Here is a 17,292-nt window from a genome sequence, read left to right as displayed (position 1 = left end):
ACCGAACATGAGGAGGGAGGCAGGGAGGGAAGCGGAGGCGTGAATTCAAATCTGGGCTGTTTCCCAGAAGGATGTGGTCCTTAAGAGAGCAAGCAACGATAAGCAACGTGACTGTTTTGTGGGATAAATGTGATGGAATTAGTTTTGGACAATTTCAACTTGGGCTCCTAATAGAGACCCCATGGACTACAGCCCGCTCCCTGGGATTCTCCAGGCAAAAACACTGGAGTGGGTTGCCATTCCCTCCTCCAGGGGATCTTCCCGACCCAGGGATCGAACCTCTGTCTCCTGCACTGCAGGTGGAATCCCCCCACTCCCCGCCAATCGGATGCCCAGGTGGGGATGCCCATGGCAGTTGGTCTTAAGGATCTGGACTCGAGAGAGACTCTGAGGCTGGAGTACACTCTGCCTTTTCCCAACCCCCATCGATTCCCCGTTTCCTTTCTTCACTTCCCAACATGGTCCTGACTTCCCCTGCTGGTTCTGCCTTCTTTTATTATCGCTGTTTCCATGCCACCTTCCCCCCAGGGTCCTCTGTGGGTGTCTAGTGATTGAATGGAGGTGTTCACCTCCATGTTTTACTACTCAGAGCTTGGCCCTCCATAACTGGTGTGCCTACTTAAAAGATAATTCCTTCTGAGTCAGATGAGTGTGATTCCAGCATCCTGATAGCATCCTCCCTTTGTGGGGGTCTTACAAAGTCTAGCTGTTCTCCTTCACTGGCACTTTCTCACTTAATAAATATTCCTGGGACTTGCCTGGCGGTGCAGGGGTTAAGACTCTGAGCTTCCACTGCAGGGCGCGTTTATCCAGTCCCTGGTTGGGGAACTAAGATCCCACATGCCTCACACCACAGCACCTCCCCCCCCAAAAAAAGAAGAGAAATAGTCCTCCTATCACATTTAAGCTGCACCCAGCATAGCAGATAATAGGTGCACACAATGACTGTTGATTGAGTAGATGGATTGTGACAGAGGCAGTTTTTTAATATAATTTTTATTTATTTTATTTTTGGGCCTGTTGGGTCTGTATTGCCTTGTGCAGGCTGTTCTCCAGTGGCATCTGACAGGCTGCTTTTTGTGGCAGTGTTGGGGCATCTCCTGGCAGCGGCCCCCCTTTCTGTGGTCCCAGGCTCCGCAGCACAAGCTCAGTAGTTGTCGGCACACAGGCTCAGCTGCTCCGCGGCCTCTGGGATCTTCCTGGACCAGGGATCGAAGTGATGTCCCCCGCCCTGGCCGTCAGATTCTTATCCACTGGACCCCCAGGGAAGTCAGACAGAGGTGCTTCAAACATCAAACTCGCCCTCACGACTACTGTCCCCACCTATTACATGAGTACATGTGTCCCACTCCATGATGTCCCCTTAGAGGGACGTGTGTGTTCCCATAGTGCTGACGCTGAAGCTCCAGTTCTGTGGCCATCTGATGAGAAGAGCCGACTCATTGGGAAAGACCCTGATTCTGGGAAAGACTGAAGGCGGGAGGGGAAGGAGGTGGCAGAGGATGGGATGGTTGGATGGCATCACTGACTCGATGGACATGAACTCGAGCAAACTCCGGGAGATGGTGAAGGACAGGGGAGCCTGTGCGCTGCAGTCTGTGGTGTCACGGAGTCGGACACGACTTAGTGACTGAACAGCAACCAAAGAATGTGCTCCAAATGTCCCGTCCCACTGATCTGTTGAGGTTTAGTAGCACCAAATGAACAAAAATACCTAAGGGTTTTAATTTCACCCATCATTGAATTGAAAAAGTATGTCATTCATACCTGAAAAGAAATCTAGGTTTTGCTTTATATTCAACTTTCATAAAAGTCCTTAATGCTAGTATTAGAGACTAGCCCTTCAGTTGCCTAATTGTATCTGCTTATACAAAAAATACATGCACACGGTCTGCATATATGTGCATGTGTAAGTCACTCAGTTCTGTCCAACTCTTTGTGACCCTGTGAGCTGTAGCGTGCCAGGCTCCTCTGTCGCTGGGGACTCTCCAGCCAAGAACACGAGTGGATTGCCATGCCCTTCTCCAGGGAATCTTCCCGACCCAGGAATTGAAACCAGGTCTCCTGCACTGCAGGCGGATTCTTTATCATCTGAGCCACCAGGGAAGCCCTATACATATGCATGCCACTGCTACTGCTAAGTCACTTCAGTCGTGTCCGACTCTGTGCGACCCTGTCCCTGGGATTCTCCAGGCAAGAACCCTAGAGTGGGCTGCCATTTCCTTCTCCAATGCATAAAAGTGAAAAGTGAAAGTGAAGTTGCTCAGTCATGTCCGACTCTTCGCGACGCCATGGACTGCAACCTACCAGGCTCCTCCGTCCATGGGATTTTCCAGGCAAGAGTACTGGAGTGGGGTGCCATTGCCTTCTCCGATACATATGCATAGTTGTTCTCAATTCTGCTGTTTTATGTCTCAGACCCAATTCAGATAATCTTGACGTCTAAGATTATTTTCCATTATATTACCATTAAAGAAAGAGGACTCCTGCATGGTTCTCACGGTGGGGACAAAGTGGTTTTTCCTTTCTTATTAATGTTGTAGCTCAATTATAAAAAAACTATAGCATAAAAGTCACAAGGGTAGGTGGTCCCCTAGTTCTTCTTCCCTGAAAACAAGCAGCCCCTGGAAAGGTGGGAGTCAGTGCAGCTGTGTTCCCAGAGGAGAGAGAACCCGAGATTTCATTTCCCCAGACGCTGACCACCAGGAAGACCCCCAAGGGTGGCAGGGAGCAGCCCACTGGCCTGGCAGCCTGGGGCTGGGTTCTCTGTTCTGGTTGAAGCAAACATCACAGCCTCTCTGTGGTTTCTAAGAACTGGTGGAATTTGCATGTTGAGAATCCTCGTTCCTTGGCATGAAGCAGACTCAAAAGCATCGTTGCTCATCATTTGTCATCTGTTGGAGAAAGAGCGTGTGATTTGTTTACTTGTAATGAAGCTTGACCATACTTCTCCAGGGGCCTTTTCAAAAGAGGGATGTGTCAGCTTACAGACCTGTCCCCATGAATGAAACCACAAGCAAATGCTCCCCCCCATCTTCCCTTCTCGCCTCTCATTTCTTCCGAGGCCATCTGTGCTTTATGTCACCACTGCCAGGCCCTCTTCAAGTGGCTTATCTGTGGGCGAGTTCAGAAACTTCAGATGATAAAGGACACCCAGATAATTGGCCGGTTCTCCAGAGTGTCTGTCCCCTCAGCTGCTGCCAGATCCCCTCTTAATGAGTCTGCCTGTGACAGTGGGGTCTGAGCTCCTCCGGCTCCGTGGGAAAATGAGCTTCCCTGCTTTGTAACAGCTTGCGGCTTGGGGGGAAAATGACAGCCATTGCACAAGTTTCCTTTGAATGTAGTTTTCTTTCCCATAAATGATACTTGGAGAATACACTTAAGGGGTTATTAGTTTTCTATTTCATGCTTGGCCTGTGTGTGAGAATAACACAAGCTGTCACTGCAAATCAGCAGCTCAACACACTTTGTCTGGTTAACGTGAGCATTTAATATTTGGCTCAATTAAAAATTAACTGATGAAAATACATGTCAAATGGAATTTGAAAATACCTTTTGTAGGGACTATTGAAAGGGCATGGCCAATGAGTAAATTAGTGGTTTGCAAATGTGGACACTTTGGGGAAATTTAATACAAGTTGAGACCCATGACTCTTCCTTCAAACGTCTCTACCTGTTTGGCTCAGCATGAAGTTGAAAAGGATGTCCTCATGCGTATTAGAATGAGCCTACTTGCATCTCTGTGCTTTCCGGTAAAAGAGTGTGTGTGATCCTACAGTTGAAGCAGACAGAGCAAGAAATGCTTTTTTTTTTTGAGTTGACTGCACGCTGCAGGCCAGCTTGGAGAGGTGGGAGCGGGAGTCTAGGGGGTAGCGTTCACTCGATGGCAACTGCAGGAGCGCAGCGGGGTGCTGGGGTGGAGACGTGCACCCCCATTGGGCGTTTATCAGAGTTGGGGAGGTCCTCCCAGGGCAGGCGCTGCGGAGGCTGGGCTGGGGAGCAGAGTGCCTCCAGCAGTCAGAGCCCGGGGACAGAGGGCAGAGGCAGGAGGGCGCATGGGGGGCGGGACAGAGGGGCTCAGGCGGGCGTGAGGGTGGGACTCCGGGCCTCCAGCACAGGCAGGGGCCGAGGGTTCCATGCCTGGTCAGGGAACCAGGACTCCCCCTGCCCCACCGCCAGAGAAGGAGGTGAGGCTGGAGTGCACCTCCGTGCAGGGGTTTATTCTAGAACAATTGCCCTGACTGCACTCAGTGGGCAGGGCCAGTGCTTCAGAGCTGGCGGGGCGGGCTCAGCAGCCCTGCAGACGCTGGGAGCCGAGGACAGACACGGGGACCACAGGGGAGGGCTCGCTCGGAGCCGCCACGGGACTGGAGCGGAGAGACCTGGAGGAAGATGTGGACTGACTGAGTGCTTCAAAGCATCGCTCATGTCTTCTTCAGTTCTAGCGGTCTTTTTCCTCTAGTCGTTTTGAAAAGAATGTGGTCCATGTTCTGGTTATATACAAGTATTTTTTAAAGTTTCCCATTCCCTTAAATTAACACTGCCATATTGAAACTTTTTTTCTTAGAATTCACAAAAATCATGACTGTTTTTGTTAGAATGCGGTAAATCTTCATTAGCAATCAGTTACTAAAGGTGTATTTGAAGAAAATTCAGTTAGGAAAGGCAGGTTTTGTAGAGTTGGGTCTCCAGGGGAAAACATTAATTACAATGGTGGTCTCTCGCCTTGATGGGGGATTTCAGTTTCCAAAGGAATTTCGAATCTGTTGGCCCATTTCATCTTCACAAAACTCTAGGCAAGGCGGGGTTATGTTCCCACTTCTCTTTGCCTTTCCCTCCCACACCCTTTTTATTATTTGTTTACTCACACATGAAGAGAAAACGTGGACTCCCAAAGCTACAGGAGAGCCAGTAAGTCCAGAGAAGCGGAGCTCAGGGCGACTCGGAGTCCAGGGGATGTGTCTCTCTGCGCTGCTTCTCAGGGTCTGTTTTCGTAAGGACACCGGGTTCCTTAATGGAAACCTAAACGAGTGCATCTAATTTTGGAAAATAGTGTCTGCTACAGCTCTTTAGCTCAAGCACTTTCAGGAAAAGTAAAATGTAATCTCAACATTTCAGGTTATTTTGAGATGTGTTTCGTGTTAACGGCAGAGGGACATCTCATGTTTGCCACAGGACGCTCTTGAGCGGGGCGCACTTGACCTTGAGATACCTTCTCAGGGGACAGTAATATGGTGAATGTGAGAATTTGCTAAAACTCCATGTGAGAGTTCTGGAAGACAGCCGTTTTCAGCAGGGGGCAAGTGGATTGTATGAATGTAAATGATTGCTGCTGGCTGGCACCTAACTAGCAATCTATGTTTTTATTTACTTTTAAGATCAGGCTCCTGTCTTTAGGGAACCAACATAAATTTAGTGAGTGAAAGGTTTTTTGAACTGAAACAATGGTGGTGCTTTGATCAGTAGAATTTCCTCAGTTCCTAAGGGGCATGTGGATTATACTTTAGTTCGACTTTGTTCATTCAATGAATAATTGTAAGCGTGCCGGATCTGTAACAGAAATCACGACAGCCAGGGACAGTCTCTCATACCTCTGTGAATCCAACATCACGGGGAAGGCAGAACAGTAAACGGGCAAGTAGTTAGCAGTATAATATTGAGGCTACAGCAAAGCAAAAGCAGGGGAATTAGGTACAGGAATGCCGATGGGGCAATTTAATGTCTTGGATTCATTTCTGAGTTTTCCCAGTAGTATTGTGATTTACCTAGAGGTGGTTGAGTGCTTTCTCAATTTTTAAAATTTTTTAATTTTATGTTGAAGTACAGCCGATTAACAATGTTGAGATAGTTTCAGGCGGACGGCAGAGGGACTCAGCCATACGTGCACATGCATCCCTTCTCCCCCAGACCCCTCCCGTCCAGGCCGCCGCACAGCACTGAGCAGGGGCCCTGTGCTCTGGAGGAGGCCCTGGCTGGTGACCCAGTTTAAGTACAGCCGTGTGAGCATGTCCATCCCAGCCTCCTGATTATCCCTTCCATCCGTCCTCCCCTCCTGGCAGCCATGAGTTCATTCCCTATGTCTGTGAGCCTGTTTCTGCGTTGTAAACAAGTTCACTTATATATTCCTTTTTATATTCTGCACATAGGGGATGTCTATGCTAGTTCTCCTTCTCTGTCTGACTGACTTTACTCAGTATGACAATTTCTAGGTCCATCCATGTTGTGGCAAATGTCATGTTTTCGTTATTTTTAATGGCTGAGTAATATTCCATTTATATATGTACCACATCTTCTTTATCCTGAATGACTTTTAAAAAATTAACAGCTCAGAACATGGTGTTCTATCTTAAAGTGAATATACATGTATATATATATGTATAATACAGCCTGCATATGAATTTAAAATAGGTTGCCATGATCAATAATACAGGATTAAAGAAGACTTGTTATCTTTTAAATTTATTTTTATTTTTTGGCCATGTTACATGGCATGTGGGATCTCAGTTTCCCAACCAGGACTCAGACCCATGCCCCCTTCATTGGAAAGTGGGTCCCTAACCACTGGACCACCAGGGAAACCCTGGACCTACTGGCTTTGGCTCAGCGTTTGGAGCCTTTCCCGTTACCACTGCTGATCCTGCCACACCCCCCAGTTCCATTCCCTTCACATTGGTCATTGGCCTCAGTCACTGAGAGTCAGGAGGAAGGAAGGAAACTAATACTAATTGGACCTCAACATGTGCCAGACTCTGAGTTTAACACTTTTATGGATAGAAGATTATTTAACCCCAGTAACCTCCCCCATGAGGGTAGGAAGTGGAATTATGGATGAGGAAACAGAGGTTCTGCAAAATTAAGTCACTGCCTAGTAAGAGGCAAAACCAGATCCTTTTTTAGGCCATCCAAGTGGTCATTGATAGCCTCTGAAACATCAAGAAATTTTTTAAAATCTAAAAACAGAAATCCATGAAAAATAACAGTTTGATGCCTGTGACCTTTTGGTTTCTTTTGCATCTTTTTAGGAAGTCAGTTAGCCGTCTTTATTTTAGTAACTAGGAGGTGAAATCTTTCACTCTATGGACTTTTAAAGTTAAAAGAGAGAGAGCAGCACACACAGAGCAACAGAGTGTTTCTTCTGTCTCTCTCCTCTTTGGCTCCAATAGTCTGTATAAATAGCCTTTGAAAGATACGTAGTAATAATCACTGTTTCATACCCAGACCAGACACCTGATTCAGAAACCCTCCCCGGGGTCAGCGTGGTGTGTGTGTGTGTGTGTGTGTGTGTGTGTGTGTGTGTGTGTGTGTTGGAATAACAAACCCACAGTGCTTTCCTGGTACAAGAGAAATGATCTCACTGTCCAATTGTAACCTGCCTAATGCCTTCATCAAAACAGGGACAAGTCTGCGGTTTTACCCCTGGTTTGATCCTCGGGCCTTCACTGTTCTTATTTTAGGCATGACCTTCATGTTTTTTTCCAAGAGTCCAGAGTTGGAATGGCATGTTACTACCCTTTACAAGATGACGATGTATCTGTTTTTATATTTAGCTGTAAATTTTATTCTACTCATAAACAAACCCACCTTCAGCAACAGTGGTGCATCCAGAGCGAGTTCTTTCCGTCCTCCTCCGTGTGATTTGGATACATTTGGCCCAGGACAGGCAGTGTTTCCACCATAACATTTGAACAGGATGCTGTGTTGATCTCCGCTCAGGGAGTGGCCGCATGGGCCAGGAAACTATTTTCTTAAAAGAAACTAAAACACCAAATTCTGACAAGATAGGAAACTCTTACTACACTCCTTATGAAACTCAACCCCCACCCCGCAATCTCATTGTTGTTATATCTGTTGATGTTATTAAACACATAGAAATGGAATATTTAATTTTATGGTCCTGTGCAGAGTGAAATAACTCAAATTCAAGAGGGAAAAAAAGAACTGTTTTAAGAGGTTTGCTTAATAAAGCATATATGAATTTAAAAATTTCAAACATTTCTCCCAGGCACAGCACATTATAACTTTTAGAGTAGACCTTCATGATATTTCATAATATCATGAAAAAAGGAAGGCGAATTATTATTCAGGCAGAGGGACAATAGTAACCTTTCATTAAGCAAGATAGAGCTCAATGTTAGACCCTCTAAGCCTTGGGTTCTGTGTTTGCCAGACTGAACACACTACCAGATACACCGTCTCTCTTTTGTGGGCCAGACTGCTTTCAAAATATTGTTCCAGTATAACCTAAAATGTTTCCTTTTATAAGCTATAACCCAACAGTATGATATTTAAAAGGCTGCCTCTGTGTTCTTTTACAAATCCTCAAACGTCCCAGTGACTTCGGATATTTGGGATCTTTGTTGTCTTCAGGACCACGTATGTGACCCGGGGCTGTCTGGCTGGACCTCAGGACGAGAGGAGGGTTTGGAGTCTGTGTCCAAGACGGGCTTCCTGGCCTGCTCTGCCCGGGTTCCCCCTGGGGTTATCCACAGTGTCCCCGTGGACTGGGAGAGCAGCCCTTTGTCACCAGTATTGTCACTTGTGAGCGAAAGGCCTTTGGGACTATAGACACCATTCACGCCTGCAGAGACCACTGTTTGGGTGGTTCAGATGACCCTCAGGCCAACTAGGAACGAGGAAGTAATTTCAACCCCTGCCTTGCGGAGGGATGTCATGAAGTTCACGTGCCAAATTAAAGGTCACACCCTTCACTCATAAAAGTGTGGCCATCATTCTTAAGAGGTTTGCTTTAAAATACATACATACATACATATATTATGTATCTGTACATATGTGTGTGTATCTAGTGATAAACCACACGTAACTAAAATGCACCATTTTAGTCATTTCTGTGCACGGCTCAGTGCTCTAATAAGCACGTTCACACCGTCATCCGGGGCTTCCCTGGTGGCTCAGACGGTGAAGAATCTGCCCGAAGCACAGGAGACCTGAGTTCGATTCCTGCATGGGGAAGATCCCCTGGAGAAAGGAATGGCAACCCACTCCAGTTTTCTTGCCTGGAGAATTCCATGGAGGGAGGAGCTTGGTGGGCTAGGGAGATATAAATAGTATTTACCTCTAGGGGCTGTCGTGATAATTAACAAGTGAAAATACTTGCGAAGCCCCTGGAGTAGTGCCTGATACACAGTTGGCACTATATAAATCATAACCATTATAGCAGTAAAAACAGTTTCGAGCTGTACCGTCATCCATGCCCAGAGCTTTTTGACTCCCTGAAGGCCCTCCTCCCGCTGGGTGCAGGGAGCCCCCACCTTCGGTTCTGTCTCTGCACTTGACGGCCGCAGGGACCTCAGTGAGTGGAATCACACAACACTTGTCCTTTCCTGTCTGGTTTACTGTGCTTAATGTAATGTTTTCAAGGTTCATCCATGTTGCAGCATGGGTGGGAATTTCATTTGTTTTTAAGGTTGAATAATTTTCCACCCAATTAAAAAAAAAAATACATCTTCTCTCAAGGTTGGTTATCATTTTTCCCCAGCCAGTAGAAACCGTGAATATAGTTAATTAGCACTGAGTTGGCAGAGGAGGCCAGCAAATTATTGAAATATTATTTCTAAGAGTCTGATTGCAAGGAACAAGATAAAAATGCTATTAAGATTAGCCCAGGGACTAAAGAGCACGGCCGTGTGAGGCTCCTCTGTGTGGGGCAGGCGGTAATGAAGATCTCGGACGCCCCTGAGGTTATCAGTGGGGTGTGAGCGGGGCGGTCTTCCTTACTCCTGAGGATGCTGCTGACTCATCAACTCAGGCTTCGTTTCCATAGGAAGAGTTGAAGAGTTCAGGGAAAGTGGGTAATAAGTTTCAGAAGTATCTCCATTCTGAATTGTTTTTTTCTTTTTTTTCAAGTTTAGGCTTCAGTCATCTTGAAAAATCCACTTAAGTGAAATTATTTATTCCAGAGAGTGAAAGAGAGGAAGGAAAGCAGTAATAGTGTTTAAATAGTTTTTAAAAATTTTTTTTAAAAAGACCAAAAGACCTTAAATGACTTTTATTTACCTGCTGTATTCCTTTTCTTCTCCTACCTCGTTTTTCTGAGTGGAGAATTGGTGGGAACTTGACCCAAGTGGATATGACTGTTGTAACTTCTGTGGGAGTTTTTGCTGTCTCGCTCCATCTTAATTTTCCTCTCTGTGCACACATCACATTGCTGGCATGTTTAGAATAGCCACGTGACACAGAGTAGCTCGTGTGAGGAGCTACTTTATAGTCAATGCCTGAACTCTGAGCATCTGACTCCTGACTTCAATCTGAAATGTGTGCGTGTCTGAATCTTTGTGACCCTGTGGACTGCAGCCCGCCAGGCTCCTCTGTCCATGGGATTTTCCAGACAAGAATACTGGAGTGGGTTGCCATTTCCTTCTCCAGGGGATCTTCCCTGCCCAGAGATTGAACTCGTGTCTCTTGAGTCTCCTGCATTGGCTGGTGGATTCTTTACCACCAGCACCACCTGGGAAGCCTCAATCTGAAACCATCCTACAACGAAATGTGGCCCTTTGTTCATTTCACATTCTCTGTGCCTGCTAGGGGTCTGGACGTGGTCTCTGGCCTCATGGAGGGCAATCTCCAGGGAATACAGACACACAAATACATGTGAGAGTCCTGTAGTTTTTCCTGAGAAAGTTAAGGTGGCTTCTCAGAGGATGAGCCGTTTGGCCTGGATCTTGAATGATGAGTAGGAGCTTGTCCCATGGACAATGGGAAAGGCTACCATGACGCGTTAAGAGAGTATGAGAAGGGTCTGACAAGCTTGACAGGGGTACAGAGGTCAGCCTGACTGGAATGTGGGGGTTGTGGGGTGAAGGAAGGAGCTGAAGCTGAGGGCACAGTGAGGCTGACTCATCAAGGCCCTGAATGTCTCTGTAGGGAATTCAGATTTGATTTTTCATGCAGTGGAGATCTGGTGAAGGTTTCTAGCAGGATGGTGGAGGGTGTGTGTGTGTGTTGGGGAGGGCAGCGTGGAGCGGGATGGGGCGGTGGGCGGGGGTCCTCCTTGGGGTGCAGCTGGACATGCGTGCCTGCACGCCTGCCACCTCTTCCCACTGAGATGGGACAACCATAGTAGTCATTTCAAAGGCAGAATCAGAGACTTCCTGGAGGTCCAGGGCTTCAGACTCCACACTCCGCTGCAGATTTGACCTCTGGCTGGGGGACTAAGATCCTACCTGCCATGCATGCAGCGTCCCCCCCGAAAAAGGTAGAGTCAGCGAGATTCGTCGGAGTTGAGGACTTTGGATGCCATTTGACCATCACTGAACACTCCGGGGCCAGCACAGAGTGGGTGCCTGGTAAATGCCAGCCGTCTCGCTGGTGGCACAGACAGTTGCCCGTGGGGACCTCTGAGCGGTCCTGCAGGCCTCATGCGGCGCCCAGCTGTGCTCGTGATAAAGCAGAGAATCCTAGGTGCCCGCTCCGTACCGGACGTTTCCTGATGCTCTGTCCGCATGAACGTGTCTGTTTCTTCTGGCCGTCGGTGAGCCGGGGTTAGGCACTGTTCATGACCTCTCCCCTCCTTCCACAGTCTCCTGAAAGCTGCTTTTCTCGAGGCCCCAGAAGAGATGACTCGGGGCAAACCTAACCCGCAGCAGGATGCGGAGAAGCCTGTTTAGGAAACCATTTGTCTCCCGTAGATGCACCATCTGAGATGACCTTAGTAGAAACAACAGTGCAATAATCACAGCATCACAGTCTTTTCCCTGGCATGAGAAACCGCTTTTGTAATGAAAATGGAATTTCTCTGGGAAATCGTCCTAGAAAGAGATAGGCAGCTGAAATAAAATAACAAAAATGTTAAATAGTATTGAACGGTTTTCTGCATGTTTTCCCCGTGACACTTGCCTGCCCGGTGGTGTCACTTAGGTTGTTCACTCGCCATCTGCAGTCGGACCCCTGCATCCTGGAGGAAGAGACGGGGAGCGGGGCGTGCTCCCCGAGCCCCCCTTTACCTCAGGCGTGCTCTGCACACGGGGCTGCCGTTCGGAGGGGCCGCTGGGGTCAGCGTTGCCCCCAGGGCGTCCGCCTGTGGTTTTCTGGAAGGAAGGGGGGTGAGTTTGGTTTCCCTGGGGGCCCACGTGGCGGAGTCTGAGCCTCACGGCGTTCAGGTGCCCGTGTGGCTGCCTGGATCGGCGCAGCCCCGCGCGGGGCTGTAAACACAGCCACAGGTCAGAGTTGTGCAAAGTAAACCCTTGTCATAACCAAGGAGGTGGCGGTCAGATCGCATCTCAGAACTCCTTCACATTGACCCTGGAGGACCTCGATTTTCATGTCAGTGTGGGAGGGTTCCGTTTCAATGCTGATTCTGATTGGGAGAGTCTCTCTTGCTCTCCCACCCTCGTAACTGGGGACCAACAACAGTGGCCATCGCAGCCCAGAGGGAGGGCGCAGCCTGGAGACCAGCCAAGTCCCCTTGGCTCCAACCTTACGCAAATCTGCTCAACAGAATGCAAATGGTTTCGCAGGGATGCAGGACCCGGGCTAAGTGCTCGTCTGTTTTCAGCCTCTCCTGGGCGCGTCGCACCGGAGCTTCAGAGGCCAGGCCCGCAGTGTGGCCGGTTCAGGATGCCTTGGAGGAAGGGCTCGGAGCGCCGTGGAGACCTGGCCGGCCTTTCCTCCTGAGCAGCGGCGTCCCTTCTGGCTTCTGAGACCAGGGCTTCCGCGTGTGAGAGCAGCACAGTTCGGCACGGGCCGAGGGCTTCTGTTGTTGTTGTTCAGTTGCTAAGTTGTGGCCGACTCTTTGCGACCCCGTGGCCTGCAGCACGCCAGGCACCCCGACCGCCGCTCTCCCCGGGAGTCTGCTCAGGCTTTTCAAGCCCTTTCCTGCCCCTCTCATCCCAGTCCACCTCTCAGCCCTTGGCACCCCACACGTCGACTCCCCGCGAGGCAGTGTGCTCAGCACCGATCAGAGGCTCGCGTACGCCATCACAGCGTGGACCTGAGTCTGAAATCTGTCCCCGCACAGCCCAGCATGGGCCCAGGCACCATGGCTCCGGGCCATGTGAGCGAGGTGAAAGTGAAAGTCGCTCAGTCGTGTCCGACTCTTTGCGACCCCATGGACTGTATAGTCCATGGAATTCTCCAGGCCAGAGTACTGGAGGGGACAGCCATTCCCGTCTCCAGGGGATTGTCCCAACCCAGGGATCGATGCAACTGGACTGTAAAATACACGCTAGGTTTCAAAGACTTAGTATGAAAAGATGAATGCAAGCTATTCATTAGTCATTTTTCTGTTAATTGTGTGTTGATAATATTTTGGATATATTGGTTGGAATAAATATATTCAGTGTGGCTACTAGTAAATTGAAGATGACATACAGGGCCCACACTTTATTTTTATTGGATGCGTGGGTCTAGACTGCTAATCATTTATTACCTAGCGTGGCCCTCTTTTGATTCTGTATTTGGGTGTTATTACAGAGGAGGGCAGAAAGACCTCTCCTTTTTCTCAGATGGGGTGCAGTGTAGACAGTTTGGTGTCATGTTGTGTAACTTCACCAAGTAGGTCAAAGCCAGATGCTGGTTGACCCTGTTCTTGGTCCTCAAGGTAGGTAAGGCCTGGCCACACTTTTTTTATAGTTGAATATTTTTCAAGGATAATTTCACTCACAAGTATAATTTCAGACTTTTGACTTATATTCCACTGCCTGTAAGAAATAACCTGAAAATTACCTGTGGAAATATCTGCCATATCAAGATAGTCGAACGAGGTCCTATTTAAAGTAACTAAGTCTGTGTCTGTAAATGGACTCAGCCATGTCCTATAGCCCAGCATGATGCTTTAATCAGAGATCGTAGCTGGTGTTCAGGGGAAAGAATTAACTCATGTAGAATGTCTGTATCCATCAGGTCAAGGGCAGGGGCGGGTCAGGCTGCGTTGTCCGGACAGGGGGCCTTTCCTTCTGCTGGAAGTCAGCTGCCGTTGTGTCCAACTCCTGGTGCGAGAAGCAGAGTCGGTGCGTCTCACCTGTCAGGAAGGTCTGAGATTGAGTGGGGTCATTCATGGCATGGAGGGACAGATGTCCGTGGGGTGGGGGACAGAGCAGGACCCTGGGCCAAAGAGGCAAGGGCTGAGATGCAGGAATTCACATGCGAGTTGCTTTACTCCCAACACTTCTGACGGCAAATGAGCGGGGTTTTCCTGACACCAACAAGCAGTTCTCCAAATTACTGGACGTCAGCTGGGTGTCCTTCACTTCAGCTCGGTTCGGACACTGACTCCCTGGAGTTCGAGTCAGTTCCCCCGCACGTTAAGGACTCGGCCCGTCAGGACTGCCCCCACTGTCGACCCCGGTTGGAAGCCTGGGCCACTGAAGGGCTGTTGGAGCCCCTTCCTCGTGCTTGCTAACTTGTTAGGACGGCTCACGGGACTCGGGGACGTGCTTCTGTCACTGTCGCTGGTTTGTTATAACGGGTGCAGCTTGGAAGGGCCGCGTGGGGAGCAGGGTGTGGAGGCGGGGCGTGGACCCCCATGCCCTCTGCCTGTGCCACCTGCTGGTACCCAGAATCCTCGCCAACCTGGAAACTCTCAGAACCCTGTCATGGGGGAGGGGGCTTTGCGGCCACTTCACTGTGTAGACATGATGGATTAATCATCCATGTCTGGCCCTTGGTGACCAACTCCATCTCCACTTCCTCCCCTCTCCCCGGGAGGTCTGGAGTCCCAACCCCCTAATCATGCCTTGGCCTTCCTGGTTGACCAGCCTCCATCCTGAAGGGACCCCCAGCCCCCAGGCATCTCGTCAGCACACAAAAGACACTCCTCACTGGAGATTCCGAGGGTCGGGAACTGGGGAGAGGCCCCGAACCATCACCCCCGCTCCTCTCGCCCGTCTCGGGGTGACGAGGATTTTCGGGGCTCTCTGCCTGGAGCGGGTCAGTGCGGTGGTCCTGCTCAGTCGCTGAGTTGCGTCTGACTCTCTGTGACCCCGTGGATTGGAGCCCACCAGGCTGCTCTGTCCACGGGTTCTCCAGGCAGTAATACCGGGGTGGGTTTCCATCTCCCCCCGCGGGGACTGCGCACACGTCTCCCGCTCTCCTGCAGTGGCGGGCAGCTTCCTTACCGCTGCGCCGCTGGGAAGCCGCCGGGGCTGCACACACGGCCACGTGCCCCCTTTTCATTCCTTCACAGTGTCACACACTCACTGCGGACGGAGGATGGAGAGGCAGCTTCCGGGGAAGGAGAGAGGGGCTGTCAGGGCCGTTGCCGGGAGGAGGGGTAGCAGTGAGGTTAGCGCGGTGTTCAGGGCCCTGAGAGCCGAGGATCTTGGCTGTATCCCCCAGGTCCTCTGCAGCCTGCTCTTTGGGCGAGTCATACTCTTCTCTGAGCTTCAGTTACTTCATCTGCAAACCAGGGAGTTAGGTTAGAGGGTCCGTCTAAGATTTTGTGATTCTCTGAGCTTTGAAGGCCAGAGAGTGAGCTGGGAGAGTATTAATAAGGAATCCATGAGAGCGTAGGCTTTTGGCTTTTACTGCTGTTCTTCCTTTCGTCTCATCTGCTTGGGGGCCCTGAGACCCATGGCAAGTGTCAGTACGCTAGCTGGCCTGGACCGTTGGTGCAGCCCCAGAGGAGGCAGAGGTGGGGTCCGGGTTGCCTTGCGGCTGCAGCCAGCACGCGGGTGTTGCAGTGTAACAGCTGAAAACACGCACACGTGATTGTCTTGGCGCTCTCTGTTCTCCTCCTCCCCGGACTTTCTGTGATTTATAATTATTTCTCCTCTCATATCTTGAGAGTCTCAGGTAGCCGTTTTCCCACGTGGATCACAAGCTTTAATAAATCACTCCTGTTCTCTGTCTACCACTATCTTCTCTACCCTCTACTTCCTGTGAGTTTAAAAAGTTTCTGGGCCTTAGACAAGCACTGTAAGAATTTAACTGCCTTTCGTTTTCAAAGACGGTATTCTAATTGCTTTTAGTAGGTATGGGACACAAAAGCCCTCCGATCCCGAGGTAGCTTTGAATTTGGTCGAGCATCACTCCGGAGCCCAGGCACCCATGGGGGCCCAGCCACCCCCCACCTTGTCTCCTGTGCCCAGCGCTGAGGAGCCTGGCACGGATTCTGTTGGAATGAAAAGATTGGCTGAGCTGCCCTAGACAGCAGTCCCACAAAAGTGTGCAGAAGGTTTCGTCTACATACCAAGGCAGCCTGGGTATTAATTGCATTCTCTGTGATCACAGAAAAGGCGCTGAAATATTCTCTTCGCGTTTTGAGAATGACAGGCTGCGGCTGTGCCAGCTCTGAGCATCGCATGTGGTGTCACGCGGCTCAGAGATGCTGGGTTTGACTGTTTAAGACGCGTGGACGTGGCGCGCCCTGGTCGGCAGGCAGCTCCGTCCTGGAAAAGGGCTGCAGTTGAACTCTTTCGTACCTGGTCCCTGTCGGGGGTCAGGACCTGGCGAGGAAGGGCTGCCCTAAGCTGGCGTGAGCTACGAGAGCGTTTCCCGTTTTGGAACCTTCCTGTGAATTTTGAAGTGGGACTGTCCTGGCGGCCTTGCTGTGGTTGAATCCCGCTTTCCTTTGTGTCTGTGTGGGGGCTGGAGAGGAAGGGGCCCGGAGACGTCCCTGCGTCCTTGTCCTCACCCTTCCCGGGTCCTGTGCCAGTGTGCGTGTGTGTTCCCAGCATCCGGGGTCAGAGCTGCGCTGTCACTCCCTGCAGCCCTTTGAGCCCCCGCTCTGCCCGGAGCACCCCCGTTCACAAGCCGCACGCATACCTGCACTGTCCCACACACGCACACGCGTTTCTCCCCCCGGTCACGCTCATCTCTGAACCTGCCGAGGCTTTTGCCTGAAGAGCTGTTGGTGAAGACTGTGCTCCACTGGGAGGAGAGGGGAGAAAGCAGGTGTCAGTCCGTGGTGGGTTTTCCTTCGCTGAAAATTGTCATTCTGTGCAAACCCCACCCTCCCTTCTCGGCCCCCCAAAAAGAGAATTAGAGCTCTGCTGATGTCAGGGTTTGACTGGGTTTTGGTTTAAGGTGTTCAGTGGTTCAGAGAGCCTCTCATTCTGGGCAGTGCTGTCCAGAGAAGTATGTAGATTTCCTAAGATTGTACCTCGACTTCCCTTCCTTCCATCCCCGTGGCTCTTGGACCGCGCCGCAGGGCGGAGGTGGGGGCAGCCACTGGGAGCCCGGCTTGGCCCTGGTGGGTCGCGTGTTCACAGGCTCAGGAGCCCGGCTTGGCCGCGGTGGGCCGCGTGTTCATGGGCTTTTGGTTTTGGAGCGTCCCCATCGGAGGGCTGCTGTTTCTGTCCCGCCGCGCGGTCCGCCCCGTGGACTGCAGCACGCCTG

At 50.2% G+C, this 17,292-nt stretch overlaps 1 protein-coding gene across 3 annotated transcripts in view; it reads left to right on the top strand.

The window, feature by feature from the left end:
• The window catches only part of BCL2 (BCL2 apoptosis regulator), a 196,005-nt gene that overhangs the window by 9,368 nt on the left and 169,345 nt on the right, over positions 1-17,292 (top strand). The window lies entirely within an intron of this gene.

This window comes from Cervus canadensis, chromosome 23, assembly GCF_019320065.1.
Source record: "Cervus canadensis isolate Bull #8, Minnesota chromosome 23, ASM1932006v1, whole genome shotgun sequence".
Taxonomy (NCBI): domain Eukaryota; kingdom Metazoa; phylum Chordata; class Mammalia; order Artiodactyla; family Cervidae; genus Cervus; species Cervus canadensis.
The sequence above is the reverse complement of the archived record's forward strand: the minus strand, read 5'-3'. Positions and strand labels throughout refer to the sequence as shown.